At 37.0% G+C, this 25,515-nt stretch overlaps 1 protein-coding gene across 2 annotated transcripts in view; it reads right to left on the bottom strand.

Moving 5' to 3' along the window:
* The window catches only part of PIK3CB (phosphatidylinositol-4,5-bisphosphate 3-kinase catalytic subunit beta), a 117,694-nt gene extending 93,199 nt beyond the window's left edge, over positions 1–24,495 (bottom strand). Inside the window, exons 1-2 of one of the 2 annotated variants that reach the window (XM_036745631.1) lie at positions 24,451–24,495; positions 14,125–14,238 (exon numbers count right to left, since the gene is read on the bottom strand). The gene's annotated coding sequence lies outside the window, so the exon portion shown is untranslated. Of the gene's footprint in view, positions 1–14,124; positions 14,239–24,450 lie in introns of those variants that run through there. The other variant, XM_036745633.1, reaches the window with a different exon arrangement.
* Between the last annotated feature and the right edge of the window lie 1,020 nt (positions 24,496–25,515).

Below are 25,515 nucleotides of genomic sequence, written 5' to 3'. Positions count from 1 at the left end.
TAAGGAGAAAGGGGATGGGGTGGGGAAAGTGGAGTGACGGAAGGGAGGACTGACTGAGGAATGAGGCAATCACAATATATGCCATCTTGGAATGGTGGGGGAGGGTACAAATGGGGAGAAAATTTGTAAATCAAAATCTTGTGGAAATCAATGTTGAAAACTAAAATATTAAGTAAAAAAGAAAAAGAAAAAAGAAAAAAATGACATAGATTCTGTTTCAATGAGAAGAAAAAGTAATCCTTCATAGAACTACAGTAGAATGGAGCAAAGATGAGGCTGGAAAATACATCAACTATCTGAATTATGCATTGTGTTCCTTTGACTACTGAAATTTGACACCTAATTTTAAAAGATTACAAGATTTCAGCACTGTTTCTTAAACCTAGCCACCATAGGAAGACTACTTGATAAATTTACGAATCAGGAAAAATGTAGTTATAGTAAGACCTTTAAACATAGGGTAAGAAAAGATGATTTAAACTTGTTTTCAGGTGACAGAATTACTAAGGAAAAATCCTTAGGAAAAGGTAGTGTAGCTGGAATCTGTTATTTGTCCATCATTCTCAAAGGGGACGAATGACATCAGGAGGGAGATGTCTTGACTTGCAGGTGAATTGGATTTAAGTGAAGCAGGGCTATGCAAAGTCATCAGCATCACTCTCTTCTCCAGTCATCTGAGTTCAGTGGCAAGATTGAGGTCAGTCAGAATGACTAGAGATAGCAGGGATGCAGTGGGAGACCTTGGCCTTTTTAAGCTAGGGTCTTTTCTAGATCTCAGTTTGTCTGAGGCAACACCCATTCAGTGTTCAGCCATCAAAACCCAGTAAGGCTTGGGCTGAGGCCTATTATTGGCCAACCACTGAGAACCAAAGTGATTTGAGTTTAAAGGCAGAATCAAATAGCTCCATTTGAAATCCCAATGAGCTTTATCAAATTCTGGTTTACCAGAGCTATATTTCAAGAAATCATGAATGAAAACTACATGAAACAAGAAATTGTCCTAGTTTTTCTGAAGGAAAAAAATTATAGTATAAATAAATTGGGGGGGGGGGGGGAATCTAGCCCCCAAACCCCAAGATGAAGAAAACAGAGTAAGGAAGGAAGGAAAGAAGGAAAGAAAGAAGGAAGGATGGAAATGGCAGCATTGCCACACTGGAACTGGCCAGTTGGGTCCCCAAGGGGGCAGCTATTACTACTCATAGATCATTGTTTGTCCTTTGTTCTCAAAAAGGAGCAATGACATCAGGAGGGTGAAAAAACATGACTTACAAGTGAACTGGATTTAAGTGAGGCAAAGCTATGCAAAGTCATCAGCCTTACTCTCTCCTACAGAGTCATCAAAGTCCAGTGGCAAGGCATAAGTCAGGCCTGGCGATGGCCCCCACTGGAGTCTGCTGTGTAGTGATGAAGCCCAGGGTTCAAGGCCTACCTCTAGCTATGTGAACCTAAGCCAAGTCACTTAACTTCTCAGTGGCCAGACAACAAAGGAGATGCTGACATGTACTGATAGAAGGCTTTGCCTCACTGAAAGTACCCTATGCCAATGAAATTATAGGTCTGCCCCACCTCTGCCCCCAAGATAGAAGACAATAAAATTCTGAGCTAAGTTTTTTAGTACAATGCTAGTGCTTTTTAAAGCAGTCCTTCTTTGGTATACAGAAACCACTTGGCTCAGTGTTGGGTCAATTTCCTCTTGGATAGCATATGTCATTCATTAGTGAAGACAAGGATACCTCAGACTTCAGGAAGTTGAGACTCAAGGCCAGAATGGCTGAATCATGCTGCCACTTAAGAGCGAGTAGAATCATGGAGCTTCTTATCTTCAGCAACCTCAGCTAAGTACTACCAATAAATTGAAAGTTAACACTAGTCTAGCAACTCAGGAGATCATCATTCTGGGAGAAATTAGTGACTCCCAGCTATGAAGAAGAGATTGGAATGATTCTGTTATGATTTAAGGCGTATACTGCTTTAGTGACAGGTAAAATCCCAAATACAACCTAGGTAGGAGCCCATCTTAGATTTCCCGAAAGGACTCATATGATTATGAGGGAATTCGGAAGCGACCCCTTAACATTTTTCCTTTGACCCTAAGGACTCTGTATCTTGTAACTAGGCACACAGCCAATAAATAATAGTTACAATTTGGTATGAAATTGGAAGGAGAATATCATCCAAGTTTAAGAATACTGATTTGTGGGATTAAGACTGGAAAGCACAGGCTACAGTACAGATAATGTATCATACAAGAGTTAAGAGACTAATCTAGCTGGTGTACTGTTGGAACCTGTTTTGGGTATATTTTCCTACATAGAACAAAAGACTAGATTTATTTATTTTGCATAGACTACACACCATCTATAAAAGGTCAACAGAGATCCAAGCTTGGAGTGAGGAAGCAAAGGAACAGCAACACTGTCATAATAGACTAGGGTAGGCTATAGATAAGCCAAAACACCTTCCATCCCAGGAAAAGGTACTCAAAATGACAAAACTCCAGCCTATTTACATCCTAGAGTTTCTCTATGCATCATAAATTAGCTCCCAACCTCGTTCTTCTTGTAGGTTCTGGAAGAAGACTGGTACTATTTGGCTGAGTTTGCAGGTTATTGTGTTGAACTGGGTATCTGGTTATTCCTTGGGTCTCCTAGGACATGGGGTTTGCTCCCTCATAAGGAGAGCAAAGGTGGTCAAACGATGTGAATAAACAATTCTCAAAAGAAAAATCGCCAATTATTTAAAATCATTAATAAATTATTAATAATCATATGAATAATGTTCCAAGTCACTAACAGTATGAGAAACGTAAGGTTTTATCTCACACTTGGGACTTTGGAAAAAATAAGAAGAATCAATGTTGGAAGGGCAGGCATATCTAGTGCACTGTTGGTTTAGCTGTGGATTAACATAAACATTCTGGAAAGCAACTTGGAATTATGCAAATAAAGTAAGCAAAATATACACACCCTTGGATCTAGAGATCCCACTACTAGGCATATACCTCAAGGAGATAACTCATAAGAACAAAGTCCCTATATACACAAAAGTATTTATAGCACCACACTGACTGATGTAGCAAAGAACTGGAAAGAAAAAAGATGTCCACTGGTTTGGGAATAGCTAAACAAATAATGTAACATTCATGTAACAAAATATCACAATTCCTTAAGAAATGACAAATATGATGAATACAGAAAAGCATGGAAAGACTTGTATGAACTGATGGGAGTGTGAAGTAAACAGAGCCAAGAAACAAAATACACCATGACAATAAAGCAAAGAGAAAAAAACCCACCGTCACAAAACAATCAAAAGTGAATGCTGCAGAGTTACAAAGAACAACCATGGTCCCAAAGAAAAGATATGAGAACACTGTTCCACCCAACTCCTCTGCAGAGGCAGGAGGTCCACGGGTGTGGAACATTGACTATATTTGCAGATATTTTGAAAGAATCGATCTGTTTGATTTTTATTATCTTTTCCTCTTTCTTTTTCTGTTCCTTTAAAAAATACTATTTGTGGCATATGATAGATATGTGGAGAGAAAAGAAATACTAAGAAAAATTGTGGCAATATAAAAACAAAGGATGTTGACAAAAATGTATTTTATAAACAAGTGAATAAATGGTGCGCTCCATTTCCATTTTAAAGAATTCTATTAACATTACCATCATCCTACCCCACCGCTCACCACCTTCTACCTTACCTCCTCAAATCAGTTAAAAACACAACTGAAATGATTCTCTTGATTATCAATGAACATATTGCCATTTGGAAATAGAATACAATCAGTTCTGATTCTTGTTTCTGACACATAGTGACATCAGGAATGACTGTTTAAACTAAAATAAGTACCCACAAAGAATTTCTGTGAGTCATTAGCCAAACTGTACAAGTGTGTGGTGTTGCTGGTGAGTAACAATTCAACAACCCCTACACATCTAGGAACTGAAATAGTGCTACAAAATGTCATATGGATAGCAGAGAATACATTAAAGGAATCTTAAACAATTCACAGCCCAAAGAAAAAGTATTATTCCTGGTTAACTTTTGACTTATTTCTGTTTATAGTCATTATAAAAGCAACTTCTCATATAAAAGAAGGAAACTACTGAAAGAAATACGCTGTAGTTGACCAACACAATTAGTATAATTAGTGGTTGTGATATCACAAATCACAAAAGATCTAGGTCAAGATCACTCAAGTCAGAGGATCTAAACCAGTTCAAGTTTGTTCCTTAATTTGTTCTCCAAATACTCTCTATCAAGTAGAGGACTTTCTATTTAGTATTTCTTAGATTTCTCTTACTATGTCCCTAGTAAATAGAAAGGTGAGTGTTCAGGAAGATTTTTTTCAGTGAAAAAATACATTAAATTTTACTTAACTGATATTGTTGAATTAGAAGATCAAGTATGTAAGTTGCTTTGCAGATCTTAAAAAGGCTACATAAATACAAGTTATTGTTGTTATTCTCTTCTTACCCTAATTACTAGGGACAGATTCAGAGAAATCTAAGAAATACTAGATACAAAGTCCTATACTTAATAGAGAGTGTTTGGAGAACAAATTTTTGCATGAAACATTCCTCTAAAGCTCTAATTTTCTTGAAGAGTTCTTTTGTCCTTTTCATTCTGTTGTTTTCTTCTATTCCTTTGCACTGATCATTTAAGAAAACCTTCTTAGGTTTATGAAGTGTTTGAGGCAGCTAGGTGGTGCAATGGATAGAGCACTGACCCTGGACTTGAGTTTAAATCTGATCTCAGATACGTAATAGCTGTGTGACCCTGGGCAAGTCACTTAACCCTGATTGTTTCACACACACAAAAAAAAAAAGAAAAAAGAAAAACCTTATCTCTCACCACTCTCTGGAATTCTGCATTCAGTTAGGTATATCTTTCCTTGTTCCACTTTCAGTGGTTAAGCTTCATCAGACACACATTTTGCTTTCTTGCTCTTTTTTTTTCTTTGGTATTTTTTTGTTGCTGCCTCCTGTGTAATATTCCAAACCTCTGTCCATAGTTCTTCAGCCATTCTATCTACCAGATCTAATTCCTTAAATTTAGTCATATCTCTGATGGTCTGATGATTTTCCCTACTTTCTTCAATTTAAGTCTAAAATTTTGTAATAAGAAGTGCATGATCTGAGCCACAGTCAGCTGTAGGTCTTGTTTTAAATGACTGTATAGAGATTCTTCACCTTTGACTGCAAAGTATATAATCAATCTGATTTTGATACTGATCACTTGATGATGTCCATGTGTACAAATTGCCTTTTGGTTGTTGAAAAAGAGTGCTTGCTACGACTAATGAGTTATCCTGACAAACTGATAATCTCTGCCCTGCCATATTTTGTACTGCAAGGCCAAACTTGCGTATTATTTCAATTATCTTTTGATTTCTTACTTTAGCATTTCAAACCCCTATCTTAAACATGTTGACATCTTTTTTAATGTTGTTTCTAAAAGATATTGTACATCTTCATAGAACTGAGCAACTTTGGCCTCTTTGGCATTAGTGGCTGGAGCACAGACTTGCGTTCCTGTGAAGGTGAATGGTTTGCCCTGGATTCAAACAGATAATCATTCCATCATTTTTAAGATTCTACCACAGTACTGTTTTTCTCCTCCCTTTACTGACTATGAAGGCTACTCCATTTCATCTAAGGGTTTCTTGCCCATGATAGTATATGTAATGATTACCTGAATTAAATTTACCCATTCCCATCCATTTAAGTTTACTGCTACCCAAGATGCCAATATTTAATCTTTCCATCTACTGTTCAACCACGTTCAATTTACCTTGGTTCGTAGATCTTATGCTCCAAATTCCTACATACTACTGGTCTTCATAGCATTGGACCTTCCTTTGATCACCATGCTGAGCTTCCTTTTGGCTTTGGTCCAGAGGCTTTATTAGTGCTAGAGCTACTTGTAGTTGTCCTTGGCTCTTTCCTAGGAGCATTTTGGACACCTCCTGACCTGAGGGGATCATCTTCCAGTGTCCTATCTTTTATCATCTTAATATTGTCCATGAGGTTTTCTTGGCAAAGATGCTGGAGTGGTTTGCTATTTCCTTCACCTATTTTCAGAACTCTTCAAATGACTTGTCCATTTTGGGTAACCCTGCATGGCATAGCTCATAGTTTCATTATGCTACCAAGCTCCTTTGTCAGGACAAGGCAGTGATCCATGATGGGAGATTCCTTTTTAGCTGACCATATTTATTTGTTACAAGTCTCTCCATGATTCTCTGTGATAATCATATTAGTCATTTCTTATACCACAGTAATAGTCCATAAGCACTTCAATTTGTTTAGCCATTCCTCATTCAACTGGCATGTACTTTGTTTCCTGTTCTTTACTACCAAAAACAGTGCTACTATAAATATTTTGTTGTATATGGGGTGTGTTCATTTTTCTGAATGACTTCCTTGGGGTATATGACTAACAGTGGAAGCTCTAGGTGAAAGGGTATGGACATTTTAATCACCTTATTTGCCTAATTCCAAATTCCAGAATAATTGTACTAATCCACAACTCCACCAACAAAGTACTAAGGGCCCTATCTTCTCATAATCCCTCCAATATTGACTACTCCCATTTTTTTCATCCTTACCAATTTTCTGGGTGTGAGGTGAAACCTCAAGTTTAGTTTGATTTGTGTTTCTCTTATTATTAGTGATTTGGAGCACTGTTCCATATGGTTGTTAATAAAACTGCTTGTTGATATCCTTTGACTGTTTATCGAGATATGGCTTTTGATCCCATAGATATCTATTAGTTGTCTAAATATCTTGGCTACCAAACCCTTCTTTGAAAAATATGGAATAAGATGTCAGTCCAAGCCTAATTTCTGCCAGACTGCCTTGTAGTTCTCCCAGCAGTTCTTATCAAATAATGAGTTCTTTCTTAAGTAATTTATGCTTTCAGGTTTATCAAATCTTGGGTTACTTAGCTCCATTATTTCTGACTCTCCCATGTCTAGTCTGTTCCACTGATCTATTTCTCTACATTTAACCAAATGGTTTTGATGAGTGATGTTTTATAAATAAGACTGTTGGGACACTCCACATGGTCTAATATCTAAAAGTGCTATTCACCCTTTACTCTTACCTTTATTTCATTATTTCCTTTCGTATAATACATCTTTTCTATATGGGGTGGCTCTCTGTGAGACTGGCAGGGAAGGGAAATGTGGAAATTTAGGCAATGTAAAAAATAAAATATAAATAAACGTATTTTCAAGTTGTTAAAAGTTACTTTAAAATCAGAATTATAATAATATTACCTAAATGCAATCGAAAGTTATAAAACAAAATGCTTTCTATAAGTAACATCCTATCAAGCAGGAGAAAATAGAAGAAATCAGGGACTGTTTGATAAAACAGGTTTCAGTTAGGCTTTACAAATAGGTTGAAATTTAGTAAGTAAAGAAACAGAAGGAAGACTTTCCTGATGTGGGGAAACAGCTCTAGGAAAGGAAGGGAAGTAGAAAGGCACAGTAGCACTACTGGGGCAGAGAACTGCCCAGATGGGCTGAACTGCAGAGTTTTTTGAGGTTAAGTAATAAGAAGTAAAGTTGGCAAGACAGTAAGGAGCCATGCTACAGAGGGTCTTCAATGCGAAATAATGGAGTTAGAAATTTACATGTTGACAATAGCAAATCACTAAAAATTTCTATCAGCAAAGGCATGACTAAGTAGTAGTTGGGAGGATGAATTCAAAGGAAGAGCTCAGAGATGGGAAAACCAGGAGACTATGACAATAGTTAAGTTTGGTGATAAAGGGGCCCTGCCTACACTAGGACAGCGTCAGTGAGAACAGAAAAGGCCTAAATAACCAAATTACTCCCCATCAAATAGATCCTTACTTGCCAAAAGGAAATAATACTAACATCATAAAAGTAATGTTTACCTCCCTGTATACCTAAAACATGTTGAGAAGTTTAAGAAAGCTAGTAATAATGGAGAGCTAGAGCTAACTTAAATCCTTTAGCTGATTACATTACTGTAGACCTCCAAGGTTTAAAAATCAAAGGTAAACAAAACTCTTTAATCTTCTATATCAGGCTACCAAATCTTCTCAATTCTCTAGAATGTATCTCCTTTCTTCATTCACCTGGTGTGAGGAGATGAGATGTGTTCATTTCCTCATCCCTGGATTGTTACAACACTTCATTGCTGATCTCAGTTTTCTGTATTTGCCCTATCCAAATCTATCTTACAATAACTGCAAAGCTCATCCTACTCCCTACCTAGATCACTACCTGCAACGAGTTGCCCCTGGTTTAGCTCCCACATTCTTCCTCCAGCAAAAACAAGAAACTTGTACCAGACTGAAGAATGATCACAAAAATCAAAATACATGACTTCTCCCATCCCAGAACTGCACAAGAAGTCACTCCAAAACCCACGGGCAATAAGAAAGGGGACAGACCATCAAAGTACGTATCAACAAAACGCGAGAAGGGACAATATTTATATGTGTAAGTATACTTGTACAGAGGCATCAGGTGCATATGGATTCCCAGAGAAAGACCCCAGGACGATCAAAATGCCTGTGGGTGGGAGAAGTGAAGAATAACTAATGACAAGCATAATGCCAAACTAGTAACATGTCTTGACACTCAGATCAGGCCATCAAAGGTGATCAGACCTCAGTGGTGCCTAGCACTCCATTCTGAGGCACCAAAGAGGGAACTGAAGATTCAGAACTCTAAACCTCAAAGATCTAGGAGAGAACTAGGAGAGATCCAGGAGATGGGAGTTACATGCAAGAATCATGATGAAATTAATCAGGGTCGACCAACTTATCCAAAAGGACAGTGGAGAAGAGACTCTGGCTATAGTATAAACTACCAGATTGGGAACTAAAGTTGGAGATAAGTAAATCAAAGAAGTTTGCAAATCTAGTGATCTCCAAAAACAAGGAGTAAAGAACTTCATAACAATTATAAGAAGGGACTCAAAGTACATAAGAATTACACGAATACCTAGAAAATATCAAACAAGAAATAAAAAATTAATTTAAATCTATGGAGGAAAGAATTAGACACCCTAAAAACTAGGATTTTTTAAAAGCTTGGATAGTATATATTTCAAGAAATCATAAATGAAAATAGTTCAAATGTATGAGAACCAGAAGGCAAAATAAAAAATAAAAAGGATCTCCTGGACACATCCTGAAAAGAGCTTCTGAGGGAGAAAAAGCACTGAGAATAAAATGCCACGGTTAGCCATTTCAACTATGACCTTGGTAAATAACCCAGAATCTTTTTCTCCCTAGATTTTATGCCACATCTGTATTGCTAATCTCTAAACATGGGTAAATTCAAATGCTGCTTTACCTCTTCTGACCCTTAGACCCAGACATACTAAGGAAATACTCATTTTTATATAACAGGCGTTATATAAACATGATTAGTAGCCACATAAACAAAATTCTGGTATTTAGTAACTTAAGAACCTTATTTACTATGTTCTTTAAATTATGAATAATGTACTAAAAATCAACATCAATAAATGTTACTTCATTTACTACTTCCTCTGTCATGTGGCAGTCAAAAGGCTAAGGGAGACACTTGCAGCTATGAAAACTGTGTTAAAAGGGCACACTACACAAGATTCTTTCACAATCTCTGTCTGAGGCAGACTACATGACCATCTAACCACAGTTATTTTTTGATACAAAGCAGCAGCATGTCATGTTGTCAAAGAACCCAAGACAGGCAGCACTACCACAACATGATCTTTATAAACTTCTCTCGGTAATTGTGTAAATATCTCATACTCTTACAGGAAGAATCCCTGAGGCAGAAGCTGAACTAGAATTGGAAAACACAGGGGCATTTACTGAAATTGGGACTGAAGTTTTTAAACTACATTGCCCAATTCATACATGTTCGCATTACATTAGGAAGCCTGGAAAGCAAAAATGTTTTCCAGCTAAATCATTTCTTTTCCAAGTAAAAACATAAAACAAGATCAATGAAACCATTCTCTATTCAGAAATTTCTGTACCCCACTAGTCAGTTTCAAAAGCTTTGTTGTCATTAAGAATTCATTTCAACAATTGTGCATTTTCCTTATAAACAAGTTATGGGGTTTTTTTTTTCCTGGTGTGTACGCTCAGAAATTAGCGCTAAACAATGTTATGACAAGGAATGTATCTTATACGTTACTCTTTTGCGTATGGTATTGATACTGGCAAATAACTTTTCCTTGGAATCTTTTTTCCCCAGATGTCACAAGAACAATGTGAAAATCAGTACCAAGATCACAGGCCATCTTCCTTAAATTCTGCTTACAAAGAAACTCTGAAATACTAGCACTAACATTTTCAATAAGAATGTTGCCAGTTGCCATAACAAATGCCTGGAGATTCAAATTTCCTTTTACTAAAAAACTGATAATTATTTTATTCCTACATTCAACCAATAGAAATACACTAACATAGGACATCTTCAGCTAGTTAGGTAACATTCAATAATGATGTATTTTGCCAAACCATTCCTGAGTTCTATAAAAACCAATCAGAACAAAACGAAACATCATAAACAAACAAAAAGTAGAAGCTTCTCAGTTTTTATATTAGGACTTCTTTCACATTTAGAAAACAATTCCATACCCTTTCTCAGAAAGGTGGCAAACGAAAGAATAAACACCAAGCTCTTCTTCTTAAAGCATTTTTTTTTTGCAGAAATGTATATGCAAAGACTGATATTACAGCAGCAATGAATATTATCAGGTATTATAACTATTAGGCATGATTCATAATTATTACATATAATTCAAACTATATTGTTTGACAGTAATCTACATAGTGCTGTTTATGGAATAAGCTTATGACACACATTTATATTCTGAACAGTGGGCACTGATGTTTGATATTAACTCATCTCTGCTGTCATTGCAAGAAACTAATTGCTTTTCTTATATTTAATAGGCTCTTCTGTAATACAAGAATTCAATCTCTTCTTTCTCTGTTAATAAAGCATATGGCTTGTTTTTCCTTGAGATTTTATAGCCTCTGTGATACATGAAATCTGACAGAAAAGTACATTTAAAGAAAAGCATCCCAAACAATGTTGTATCCCTTCCACAACCTACAGCACTATTAAACTACACTTTACAAGAGATACTTTTAACAAATACAATCAAGGATGCTAAACAGTTAGGGGAGAGGGAGGTCAAGAACCACGTCCTGTACATCACATTGCTTTTTACTTAATAGTTATGTGAACAACTAGAGGCTGCTATCTTGTTCTTTTGGTATCTTCAAGCACAAAATACTATTGAGTTATTAATCTTAGATTGGATAGCTTTATTAGCCCACACAACCCCCCAATCATAATATAATCCACAATGCATTTTATAACACTACTTGCACACAAATCAGTATTTCAATATTTGCTGAATGAATTTTTTTCATGAACTAAAACCACCTTTACTTTATAAATATCAAATGATTTTTAATGGTGTCATTCATTCATTTGACAAATAATATCTACCACAGGGAGGTACATGAAAGGGGAAAAACAAAGGAGGGCATAGAGAGGAATGTATGATGGTCCCAGATTCAAATCGAGAGTAAGCAATGATGGGAAGGTAACTTCTGTGGTTTCAGAAAGAAAGCCTAGAGGAGAGCGGGTAAGGAGGAAGGGGGGAAATACTTGAAAAGGGTGGGATGGGTGAGAAGTAAAAAGGTCTTATTTTGCAGGGGGCGGGGCAGGGGTGGTGTCATTGATGAAAATTCCTATGGTGCGTGAAGGGAGATGGGAACCTTGGGCTCAGTGTGGCCTGGGGGATCTGGTACTTGAAAAATCCACCTGTCCTACAAGAAGGGAGTTGGAGTGAAGAGAGAAGGAAGGGTAATGAGACCAAGGCTGTAATTACAAAGTAAAAGATTAAACTGTTTGTATGGCTGACATGTTGACTCTAAGAATTCCAAAGGAAGTATTTCAAAAATATTTTAAATAATGAAGGGTTAATAAATGTAGAAACACCCAAGATGACAACTTCAAATGATAACACTTGTTTTGATACATAAACTCTGGTATTTGGGGGACATGCGGTTTGCAAAGTAAAACCACCCTCATCTAAAGATTAACTGATTCAGTTATTCAGAGATGCATTCTCTAGGTAATTCACCTTCTTGGGCTCATAACAATGTGAATTTTTCTTCAAAATAATGTCTGTAATGTGGAAGTGTTTTACGTGATTGCACATGTATAACTTATGTCAGATTGCTTGCTGTCTCAAAGTGGTGGGGGAGGGGACACAACACATAATTTGGAACTCAAAACTTTTGTAAAAAAAATTTTTAAAAAGAATGTTAAAGTGTTTTTACATATAATTGGGAAAAATAAAATCTTAAAAATGAAAACAAAAGATGTCTCACTGCTTTACATTGCAGTCCATTATTAGATGAGGCCATCAGCTGGCAGTATATCTCATTTTTCAAGTTAAAGTCATCTATTCCATATTACATGGAACAGTGATTTGGAATCTTAACCAAGAAAATAAGCAGGTACTTGAGAAGTCCTTAAGGAGCCAAAGCTCTTTTCTGAAAAACTGGTTCTATTAACCACACTAGTCTTTTTCTAAGCAAGAATACAAAGCCAAGTTATTAAATTTTTCAGAACAGAACTGACACTGAAAACATGTTGTTCTATTACTAATACTCTATTATTATATTTACATTCCTTGTTATCAATTATTATTGGCATTGTTAACAACAAATGTGTACCTATGCTTTAAAAAAGCACTTTATCTACTTTGTAGATGAGGCACCACAGGCTCAGGGTGGTGAGTGACTTTCATGAGGTCACATGACCAGTAAGTGGGCGGGCAAGCCAAGACTCAAACCTACCAGTTCTGGAAAGCCCACCATAAAGATCTGTGTACTACCAGGAAATCAACTCTGTTGGATTTTTATCAAAATCATTTTATTTAATGATTTATTTGTACTTGCTCCTGAATTTCAGTCTCATATCACCAACTGCCTTCTAGACTCTCTTTCTCTCAAACTAAATGTGTCTAAAATGGAAGTTACTATCTTTCTCTTTCTTTTCTCCCTCTGTCTTTTTGCCATTTTCCCTATTTCTGTTGAAGGTACCTCTAATCTTCTCCTTACCTCAGTTCGGAATTAGGAATTATCTTTAACTCCTTATTTTCATGTAATATCCTTCCTCTCCTGCTTCTAATCATTTGTCAACAGTTATCAAATATAACACCACAACATCTTAAATTTTCAGGGACACCATCATAGTTCAGGTCTTCTTGCCTGGACTAGTGCAGAGGCCTCCTAATCAGTCTCCTTGACTGCCATATCTCCCCCTCTCCACTTGAACATCCTCACAGCTGCCAAATTTCAAATGCATGTCTGATCACATTATTCCCTTACACAGGAAGATTCAGCAGCAATCTGTTACCTTTAAGACAAAATATAAATTGTTCTCTCTGGCATTCTGAGCCTTTCACGGTTTAGTTTCAACCTAACTTTTTGGACTGATCGCATGTAACTCCACCTTAGCCACTGTATATTCTAGCCCAAGCAGCTTATTAACAGCCAAGTATTATTCCTATTCCCAAAGATAAGCTAAAGGGCTGCCTTCTACATGAGGCCCTTCCTGATGACCTCATTGTTGGTGCTCCACAGTTCCAGGAAATTGTTTTATGCTTATTTTGTGTATATCTTGTATTACTTATCTGTTTACCTGTTTGTTCCTAGCAGAATATAAGTTATTTGCGGGCAGGAAATATTTCATTTTGTCTAGCTCCAGAACTCAAAACTGAAGGTACTGATAAATGCTCAGGTAACTAAATCAGCATTTTAAAGGGTAGCATCCATATCAGCAATAATATAAAAAGTTAAAATATTTATTAATTATATTTGTAATTATATTTGTTTCTATGGAATAGTTATTTAATGCAATATGGCCTGTTGTCCAAGTACTACCCAGTGTATCAATATTTCTCAAACTGAAGAGTAAAGATATCAATTTTTTAAAGATGAAAACAACTAGAAATAACCAATATTTGTCCTTTTCTCCTACTCCAAGTGTTGATTATGGGATGAAAAGACAAAACAATAAACTAAAGCATAAAAAAATTAGGTACTTACTGAAAAAATATAGCCCCCATTTCAGCTTTTTAGGATCATAGGCAAATTTTATTTTAAACATTAAAATAAAATTCTGGTCTTTTACTGATGGCTTCCTCAGATTTTGAAGATGATCTACAATAAAGAAAAATATTTCAAATGTTAATAATCCAAAATGGAATCTATAATAAATAAATTGAAATGTTTGCTGTTTGTGGTACAGCGGATTTAATTATTTTTAACTATATTTAAGAAATGGAAACGCTTAACTATATGTATGACCAATTAACCTCATACCTTAATTTCCTCAACTCTAAAACCAATGGGTAAGGGAACTATTATCACATTGGAAAATATTTTGTGTACTTAAGAAGTTTCCTTTCTCATATTTTTGTTCTTTTCTTTATAATAATCCTGGAGAAGGGGGGAAGGGGTGGTGAAAAAAAGAAACTATGGTCAAAAATTAGTCCAAGGGGGAGGGGTAGATTTCATCACAGAAAATATTTTCATAGGTACTTCTTAGTATTTCTTGTAAGGTTGTTCTGTTTTAAGCAACAACAAATAAGGAAACTATTTTTATTATGTTGTTGTTTAGTTGTTTCAGTCATATCCAACTCTTTGTGACCCTATTTGGGGTTTTCTTGGCAAACATATTGGAGTGGTTTGCCATTTCCTTCTCCAGTCACTTTACAGATGAGGAAATGGAAGTAAACAGGGTAAAGTGACTTGCCCAGGGTCACACAGCTAGGAAGCATCTGAGGCCAGATTTGAAGTCTTGTCTTCCTGACTCCAGGCCTGATTACCTATTCACTGTGACACCTAGCTGTCCATCTATTTATTATAAAGCAGGCTAATTCTGCCTCTTCTACCCTACATCCAGTATTTTCCTTCAATACTTCACAGTTACATGATTTCACCTGTGTAGGCCCTTGCTTGGCCAAATCAGATCACAATTCTCTGAGCCTTACTTACTAGATAAACTTCACAAGTTACTGGGAACAAAAAAAAATTTAATTCACCTTCATTCAACTAGTCTGGTAGTGATTCTTTCTACACCTAGCTAGGCTGCACTGCCAAAACCTCAGACACACTCTATCGCCAATCCCAGTTTCAAATCCTATTGTGCTTAATAGGACTCACTAGATCTTATACTCCACTGCCACTGAAAAGGCAGCATCATTGTTTACTAATGCATAAAAGTGCCATGAAATTAGCAATACAATTAGACTTGGCAGCTAGATGTCATGGTGTATAGCAAGCTATACCTGGAACCAGAAAGCTTGTGTTCAAATCCAGCCCAAGACGCTTCCTAGCTGTATGACCCTGGACAGCTCACTTAATTTCTGTTCCCCTCAGTTTCCTCAACTATAAAATGGAAATGATAACTGCACCTATCTCTTAGAGTTGTTGTGATGATAAAATGAGATGATATTTGTACAGAGCTTTGTAAACCAAGCTATTATTATTAAAATAGTTTTACAGGTAAGTTTATCAAATGATTAAAAAATTACATCATGAACATTTTCTACTCAAAACTAGTGGGTTACTTAGATGATAGCATGACCAATTCATTTTGGTATTTTGGTCATTTGGAGTATAAAATCTCAATGAACGTGGGCACAAACCACAACGGTGTCCTAAATGACTAAAGGAAGACAATTAACGTTATTATAGTCTGGGCATTATAGCTGGAATAACACTAGAGATGACAATTAAAATTTAGGGAAGTGCCCCTAAGAGACCACGAGTAATGCTTGAGTATCTATATATAGAAATGACAGAATTTGAGAGTTGGAAGGGACCTCAACAACCATCTAGTTCAATCCATACATGAAAGAAATCTCCTATTTCATAGAGGATCTTAACTGGTCTCTCACCATCCTACTTCATCCTATGAACCTAAGTAATTTTCCTTAAGGACAGACCTGACATGTGACTCCTCTACTCAACCAACTCCAGTAGCTTCCTATTTCCTCTAGGATGAAATATAAACTTTTATACAACCAGAGCCAATTTATCTTTCCAGAATTATTGGACATTGTTTCTTCTCCCTAACTGTAATATAGTCAAACTGGCTTTCTTCTCTGTTCATCTCTCTTCATCTAACACCCACATGTCTCCTTACCTACTATTTGGGGGAAAAATTAGGGTCTGGTAGAAATTCAACATTTTAAAAGGCATATGGGAAGAGGGGGTATATTTTTATTAGTTAATTTATTTTTTGTTTTCAACATTCACTTCCATAAGTTTTAAATTTTTTCTCTTTCCCTCCCCTCTTCCTCCTCAAGACAGCCTGCAATCGGATATAGGGTCTACAAGTACATTCCTATTAAACATATTTTCACATTACTCATGTTGTATAGAAACCATGAAAAAGAAAAACATAACAAAATAAAACAAACAAAAAAAGAAATGCTTTGCTCTGCATTCAGACTCCATAGTTCTTTCCCTATATGTGGATGGCATTTTCCATCATGAGTCCTGTGGAATTGTTTGAGGTCCTTGCATTGCTGAAAAAGTCTATCAAAGTCAGTCATTGCACACTGTGGCTGTTACTGTGTACAATGTTCTCCTGGTTCTCCTCACCTCCCTCAGCATCAGTTCATATAAGTCCTTCCAGGTTTTTCTGAAGTCCACCTGTTCATCATTTCTTATAGCACAACAGTATTCCATTACATTCACATACCAAAACTTCTTCAGCCATTCCCCAGTTGATGGGCATCCCCTCAATTTCCATTTCTCAGGGGTATATTTTTCTTATTAAGAAGAGTTAGTTATACTAATTTTCTACAAACATGTTAGGAATTTGGAAAAGGGACATAGAAAGGATTGAAAAGATGAAAAACTGAAAATATTTGAAAAGGAGTTTTATACTGTTGGTATCTTCATCTTTGTTATTTATTATGTTGGTGACAGAATGTTTTTCCTTTCTTAAACATGACCTTTTACCAGAAAAAATAAGATGAATGGGTTATGCTATATGTTTTTCAAAGTTCCCTTCAAATTACAAATTACTGTGATTCCATGAATTAACAGAGTAGGACAAACTCATGAACCTTCATCTAAGTACAGGGTGTCCCAAAAGTCTTAGTGCAACTTTAAGCTTTAGTGGCGTTAAACTTCACTAAGATTTTGAGACACTTTATATTTCTCTGAAAAATGACAAAAGATGGTTAAGAAAAAAGACGTCTATCCTCCCTGATATTAACTTCAAATGATTTACTATCTCCATTCTATGAATTCCTATAAGCATTCTCGGTAACACTAATATTGGCCATTATTCCTATACCTCATAAGAAGCATCATGGCTTTATGCATAAAAGAGTTGGACTAAAAAATCCAGGAAGATGTGATGTGTGATCCTAGATGAGTCACTTAACACTTCAGTCTTCTAAGTAATTCCAGAAGAACATGTAAGTGGCAAAAAAGCTGCGGGGCAGTTTCCTCACCTGAAAGTTCTCAATACCAATGAAATTACAAATCCTACCCCTATCCTTATTTATGCTTTAAATTCATTTGTCTTGTGTCCCCACAGGAAGATTATAAATTGGTGTTGCAATAAGATCACCAAAATGTCTTCCCTTATACCTCAAGTAACAGTGAAGAATACATAGAAATAAAAAATGATGATACTGGGTAATTATCATAGGCAAATCTAATAAAATACAAAACTCAATCACATAGCACTTGTCTACCAATCATCTATTCATGCGAACTGTTAATTACTGGCTCCATCCCCTCTACTGCAACAGATACGTTTACCACCCTGACACTGAATGGTTACTAAAAAAAGGTCTCACTGTGTTAGCTTATAGAGTAAAATATTTCAAACTATACTGAATCTAAGTCCAATGCTATTATGAGGGAAAAGCCTCTGAGAAGTTTCCAGATATTATTAGAATAGTGGATAAGAATGCTATATTTGGAGAGGAAATGGGGGGCAGAGCCAAGATGGCAGCTGGACAGCAGGGATTTGCTTAAGCTCTCCCCCAAATCCCTCCAAACACCTGTAAAAAAATTGTTCTGAACAAATTCTGGAGCTGCGGAACTCACAAAATAGCAGAGGGAAGCAGGACAGGCTAGATGATCGCTGGGAAGGGTCTATCACATGGAGCTGGGAGCAGAGCACAGCACAGTGAAGGCCGCGCCAGGACAGACCAGACCGGCAGTTGGCCCGGAGAAGGCCTTAGGGCCATGAATCATTGTGCTGTGGCAGTTACCGGACTTCTCAACCCACAAACGCCAAAGACCACAGAGCAGGTTAGTGGGAAAACTGCTAGATCAATTGGAGAGCAGTCCGGCCCCAGCCCTGGGGATGGCGGAGGTGGTGCAGTGGTGGAGCTCCAGCGTCAGCTGCTTCCAGAGTCCCAGGCTCACACAGTGGGAGGATTCAAGCAGCAGACCAGAGCAGGAGTGCAGGGTTTGCTTTGCCCTGCTTGGATCTGGGTCACAATCCTGGCTGGCAGTTCTTGGGGGAGGAAGAGTGCTGCTGTGGCAGAGCTTGAGGTGATAGTGGAGTAGAAGTAGCTCTGAAAACAACAGTGCTTGGACCCTAAAGCTTGGGACAAAGTTCCCTCTACTCTACAATCAGTCATACCCTGACAAAAAACTCAAAGGTCAACTAGTTGGCTGGGAACATGATCAGGCAGCGAAAACAAACCCAGACTCAAACTCTAGATTCCTTTTTAGGTGACAAAGAAGATCAAAACATATAGCCAGAGGAAGTCAACAAAGCCAAAAGCCTCCAAGAAAAATATGAATTGGTCTCAGGCCATGGAAGAGCTCAAAAAGGATTTGGAAAAGCATGTAAGAGAAGTAGAAGAAAAATTGGGAAGAGAAGTGAGTGTGATGCAAGAAAACCATGAAGAAACAAGTCAATGACTTGCTAAAGGAGACCCCAAAAAATACTGAAGAAAATAACACCTTAAAAAATAGACTAACCCAAATGGCAAAAGAGCTCCAAGAAGCCAATGAGAAGAATGCCTTGAAAGGCAGAATTAGCCAAATGGAAAGGGAGGTCCAAAAGACCACTGAAGAAAATATCACCTTAAAAATTAGACTGGAGCAAGTGGAAGCTAGAGCCTTTATGAGAAGTCAAGATATTATAAAAGAGAACCAAGGAAATGAAAAAATGGAAGACAATGTGAAATATCTCATTGGAAAAACCACTGACCTGGAGAGTAGATCCAGGAGAGATAATTTAAAAATTATTGCACTACCTAAAAGCCATGATCAAAAAAAGAGCCTAGATATCATCTTTCAAGAAACTATCAAGGAAAACTGTCCTGATATTTTAAAAGCAGAGGGTAAAATAGAAATTGAAAGAATCCACTGATTGCCTCTTGAAAAAGATCCCAAAAAGAAAACTCCTAGGAATATTGTCACCAAATTCCAGAGCTCCCAGGTCAAGGAGAAAATACTTCAAGCAGCCAGAGAGATACAATTTGAGTATTGTGGAAACACAACCAGGGTAACACAATATCTAGCAGCTTCTACATTAAGGGATCCAAGGGTTTAGAATACGATATTCTAGCGGTCAAAGGAGTTAGGATTAAAACCAAGAATCACCTACGCAGCAAAACTGAGTATAATGCTCCAAGGCAGAATATGGATTTTCAATAAAATAGAAGACCTTCAAGCTTTCTCAGTAAAAAGACTAGAGCTGAACAGAAAATCTGACTTCCAAACACAAGAATCAAGAGAAGCATGAAAAGGTAAACAAGAAAGAGAAATCATAAGGGACTTAGCGAAGTTGAACTGTTTTGTTTACATTCCTACATGGAAAGATGATATGTGTAATTCATGAGACTTTTCTCAGTATTAGGATAGTTGAAGGGAATATACATATATATATATAGACAGAAGACACAGGGTGAGTTGAATATGAAGGGATGATATCTAAAAAAAATCAAATTAAGGGATGAGAGGGGAATATATTGAGAGAGGGAGAAAGAGAGAGATAGAATAGAGTAAATTATCTCACATAAAAGTGGCAAGAAAAAGCAGTTCTGTTGGAAGGGAAGAGGGGGCAGGTGAGGGGGAATGAGGGAATCTTGCTCTCATCAGATTTATTTGAACAGGGAATAACATACACATTCAATTGGGTATCTTAACCCACAGGAAAGTAGGGGGAAAGGGATAAAAAAGGGGAGATAATAGAAGGGAGGGCAAATAGTAGGAGGAGGTAATCAAAAGCAAACACTTTTGAAAAGGAACAGGGTCAAGGAAAAAAATTGAATAAAGGGGGACAGGATAGGATGGAGGGAAATATAGTTAGTCTTTCACAACATGAGTATTGTGGAAGTGTTTTACATAAGGATACATGTGTGGCCTATGTTGAATTGCTTGCCTTCTTAGGGAGGGTAGGTGGGAAGGGAAGAGGGGAAAGAATTAGGAACTCAAAGTTTTAATATCAGATGCTCAAAAGAAAAAGTTGTTTTTCCATGCAACTGAGAAATAAGATATATAGGGGAATGGGGCATAGAAAACTATCCTGCCCTACAAAAAAGTAAGGGGCAAGAGAATGGGGGGGAGGAGGAGTGGGGTGACAGAAGGGAGGGCTGACTGGGGAATGAGGCAGTCATAATATATGCCATCTTGGAGTGGGGGGGGGGAGGGTAGAAATGGGGGGAAAATTTGTAAATCAAAATCTTGTGGAAATCAATGTTGAAAACTAAAATATTAAATAAATAATAAAATAATTTTAAAAAAAGAATGCTATATTTGGAGTCAGGAAGAAATGGATATTAATCTCGCCATGGACATTAGGTAAGGGGAAATCATTTAATTTCTCTCAACCTCAGTTTCTTTATCTGTAAAATGAGGAAACTCCTTACACCTTACAGAGTTGTCAAGATCAAAAGAGATACCACATGTAGAACTCTGCTCAAGATATCGCACAGGAAGTACAATAGCCCAGTTCTCTGACAACTATTCCACCAAGGATTAAAAAAAAAAAAAAGCGCTAGACTAAGTAAGAAATCCAAGGAGAAATTACATTGAGTGAATTTTGTCAGACTAGGTCCAAACAAGGAGATAGTCAGAAGCCTGTGGGCTTCTGTGAGTAAGGAATCCAGACAGAAAAGCTTGGCCCAGAGTGCACAGACTAGCTGGGGTACAGCGACAAACCAGGGAAGCCTAGAAACTGAAGCTTTGAACCTAGAGCAGGGAGATGGAAGACAAGAAAAGGGGCAAACTTAAGACAACCTGGAATTTGAAACTGTGTTGCTCTGACACTGAACCAAATGCTTGTTGACTGACCTTGAACAAGGGCGCAGAAGGCTTTGGGGGCTTAGACCAGGCAGGGAATGACCAGGTCATTTGCCTAGATCAGACTATCCAAGCCTAGGCTGGAGACTAACCAACCCAGGCTATTAGGCTCCCAGTACTTTTTGAGGTCCTCAAAGAACAAATCCCTCATTGCCTACACTCCGGGTAATAAAGACTAGAAAGCTCCACCAATCCTTCCAAAAGGGCATAAAGCCTGGCCCCAACATAAAGTCTTAACTCAGGAAGCAAGGATGGAAAAATGAGTAAATACAAGAACAAATCCAAAGGAGAATTTATGCACTCAGTCTCTCTCTCTCTCTCTCTCTCTCTCTCTCTCTCTCTCTCTCTCTCTCTCTCTCTCTATTATGCCAACTGATGCAAAAGAAACAAAACAACAACAACAACCTTCAACAAAGTGCAATGCTCATTAATGCAAAATATCCTAGGTATAGGCAAAGAAGAGCCTTTTTAAATGTAGTAAGTATGTAAGACCAAAAGAAACCATTACATGCAATGAGAATACACTAGAAGCTTTCCCAATAAACACAGGAGCAAAGCAAAAATGCCCATTCCCCCCGTTATTATTTGATATCATTTTGGAAATGCTAGCAATAAAACAAGAGAAAGAAGCAAAAAGCATTAAGTTAAATGGAAGATAAATATGATCTCTATTTTCTGCTTAACAGCTGTATGAAAGAATGCTTCGAATTATTAAAAAGAAGAGAAATGCAAATCAAAACAACCCTGAGGTTTTACTCTACATCCAGCAAACTGGCAAAGATGACAAAAGATGGAGGATGTTGGAAGAGTTAGGCAAAGAGAGGCGCATTAGTCAGTTGTTTGTACAGCTGTGACCGTACAAATCAGCACAATTATTTTGGAAAGCAATCTGGAATTAAGCAAATAAAGTTACTAAAATGTCCATATCCTTTGACCCAGATATTCCACTATTAGGTTTATTCATAACCCAAGGAGGCCATTGATAATCAGAAGTCCCCATATGTTCCAAAATATTTATAGAGTATTCTTTGTGACAGGTAAGAATTGGAAACTAAGTATATGCTCAATGACTGGAAAACAGATAAACAAATTGAGGCACATGAATGCAACTGAATATTATCTATGCTGTAAGAAATGATAAACATGAAAAGATTCAGAAGAATTGATAGAATGAAGTAAGCTGAAGAAAACAATATATACAATGACTAAAGTTTTGTAAATGGAAAATAAAGCCAAGCAAATATGCACAATGACTACAACAATGTAAACTGAAAGAACAAAACAATTAAAAATTGATGTTGCAAAATTACAAAGAACAAGAATGACTCTAAAGAAGGGATATAAGACAACCCTACCTCATTCCTTTACAAAAATCTGTAGGTGTGGTACACTGCACATATTTTCAGACCTTCTGAATAAATTGACCGATTTTGCTTTTTCTTTTTCTTAAGAAATTTTTTTAATGTGGAATGATTCTCTAAGAGGGGGGAAAGGGAAGTAACACAGGTGAAAATTTTAGGGAGTATATATAGATATAGATACAGATAAAGATACAGATATAGATATAGTTGTGGGTTTTTTTAAACATAAAGAATAACTACATTGCTGACAAGCAAAGTCTCAAAAAAATCAAAGGTCTTCCACAAACTACTAGAATTCCTTTCAGAAATGAGGCAAGGCATTCAAAATGATCATATAAATGAAATAAATGCAACAAACAACAGGTTCTTAAGTTTTTTCTGTGTGTCATGGCTCCTTTGTCAGTCAGGTTAAAAATATTTTTAAGTTCAACAAATAAAACATAGAGATAGCAAAGGAAATCAATTATACTCAAATATAGTTTACAAAGTTCGGAGACCCCACCCTCCCACTCAGATTAAGAAACTGTACACTAATAGAAAGAAAAGGGGCAGCTAGGTGGAGCAGTGAATACAGCACAGGCCCTGGAGTCAGGAGGACCTGAGTTCAAATCCAGCCGTAGACACTTGGCACTTACTAGCTGTGTGATATTGGGCAAGTCACTTAACCCTGATTGCCTTGCCTCCCCCCTCCAAAAAAAAAACAACAAAACACCAGAAATGAAAATGAAACAGCTTGAGGAAATAATAGGAAAGGGAATAAAAAGCTTAGACAAAGTTTACTCAAGTAACAAAACTTCCTGAAATTTAGATAGGACCACACAGCAATGATATCATGAGACAACAAGAAATACTTTATAAAAAAACTGAAAGCCTGAAAAAAATAGTGATAATATGTAAGATATCTTTATCAAAAACAGCCAACTTAGAAAACACATCAAGAAGTAATCTGAGATAAAATATATTAAGTGCTTTACCAGCCTTAAACTTTTATATAAATGTTAGCTATTTTTGCTATTATTATTTAATTGGTTCATGTCTGGTACCTGATATACCTGAATGCAAGACTATGCTATCTTCTTTAATAGTCCTATTAAAGTCCTACCATTTTTAGTACCATATACCATTGCTGCCCCCATTTACTTCCATAATACCATTACTCTCATGTCACAGGCTTTGAAAAATTTAAACTGAAATGCTGGGAAATATTAACCAAAGCTGAAATATTTTCACACTATTTCCACTTGGGATTTCATTTGATGTATTTCAAAATAACTGTGAATAGCAGTGTGAGGATGTTACTTAGTCTCAGTTCCTTTTTCTTAAAACAGGATCAAGGATATTCATCTCAGAATAAGTACTGGTTAGAAAGCTATAAAAAAAAAATGCTTCATATCAATGGGAGAACGAACTTATTACCCAAGCTACAATACTCACCAAATATACCTCTACAGGGAGCTCTGACCCACAGCGGTAGTGGCACACATGACTCTGGACCAGTCGTTGTTATGAGCTCCTGGGCTGAACTCAGATGTTGCCCTATCCTTCCCACCCCCACCACAGAGAGCCATCCCTTACGACGAAGAAACATTTAAGAGGAAAATACACGCAGGAAAACCATTGAGTACATCAGCAGATTCAGACTTCTGATGACATCCGTGTTCACCTGCAGCCCAATAACCTGCCCCCCATACTCCTGCAATGGTGTAGGGACAGGTACCTTCATATCTCTTCTTGGGGGCCAACACTGACTTTACGGTTTTACAACATTCTAGTTTCATTATTTTGAATCTTATTCACATGGCTGCAGGCATTGAATTGTGTGTGCTGTTTTCCTGACTCTGCTCACTTCATGTAAGTCTTCCAGGTATTCCTCAGGTTCATCATTTGCACCAGCCCTGTAATATTCCATTACATTTATGGGTCATGATTTGTTTAGTCATTCCCCACATGATGGGCATCACATTTGTTTCTAGATCTTTGCTATCATGAAAAGTGCTGCTATAAATATTTTAGTGTAAGTAGGGACTTTCTTCTTGTCATACTTTGTAGCATGTGCCTAACAGTGTACTCTTTGGGTCAGAGAATATGGGCATTTAAATCACTCTCATGGCATAATTCCAAAGTTACTTTCTAGAATCATTAGACCAATTCACAGCTCCACCAATAATGCACTAGCACGTCCATCTTTACACAACCCTTCCAACAGTGACTATTCGCAGATTTTGTCATCTTTGTCAATTTGCTGAGTATGAAATAAAACCACATGACTGTTTTAATTTACAAAAAAAAAATACCTCTACAAATTTAACCAGACTATCTTCTCTTCACCTAATGGGACACAAAAAAGAGACTGGTGAGACCTTGCTAGCCTTAGGCTATTTCCAGTGAATTAATCAGATAGGACAGGTATAGGAGGAAAAGAGTAGCCTCTCCAGGGTGACTGCCTTTCTGAGAGTCTGGAATTGAATCTATGACATCAGAAGGGTGATATCTTGACTTGCAAATGAATTGGATTTAAGTGAGGCCAGAGCTGTGCAAAATCATCACCCTAACTCCTCTGACTTATTGGGTCCAGTGGCAAAGCACAGGTGAGAATGACTGGCAATGGCCCCAGATGAAGTGGGAGACCTTGGCCTTTTTAAGGTAAGGTCTTTCCCAGGTGTTACGTTTATTTGAGGCATCACCTATTCAGTAGTTAAAGGTTAGATAAAAAGTGAGGCAAAAGATGGCCTAGTTTAACCTTCACAAAAGAGTCAGGAGGAAGATACTCTAGAGTTTCTGG

This window comes from Trichosurus vulpecula, chromosome 2, assembly GCF_011100635.1.
Source record: "Trichosurus vulpecula isolate mTriVul1 chromosome 2, mTriVul1.pri, whole genome shotgun sequence".
Taxonomy (NCBI): Eukaryota; Metazoa; Chordata; class Mammalia; order Diprotodontia; family Phalangeridae; genus Trichosurus; species Trichosurus vulpecula.
The sequence above is the reverse complement of the archived record's forward strand: the minus strand, read 5'-3'. Positions and strand labels throughout refer to the sequence as shown.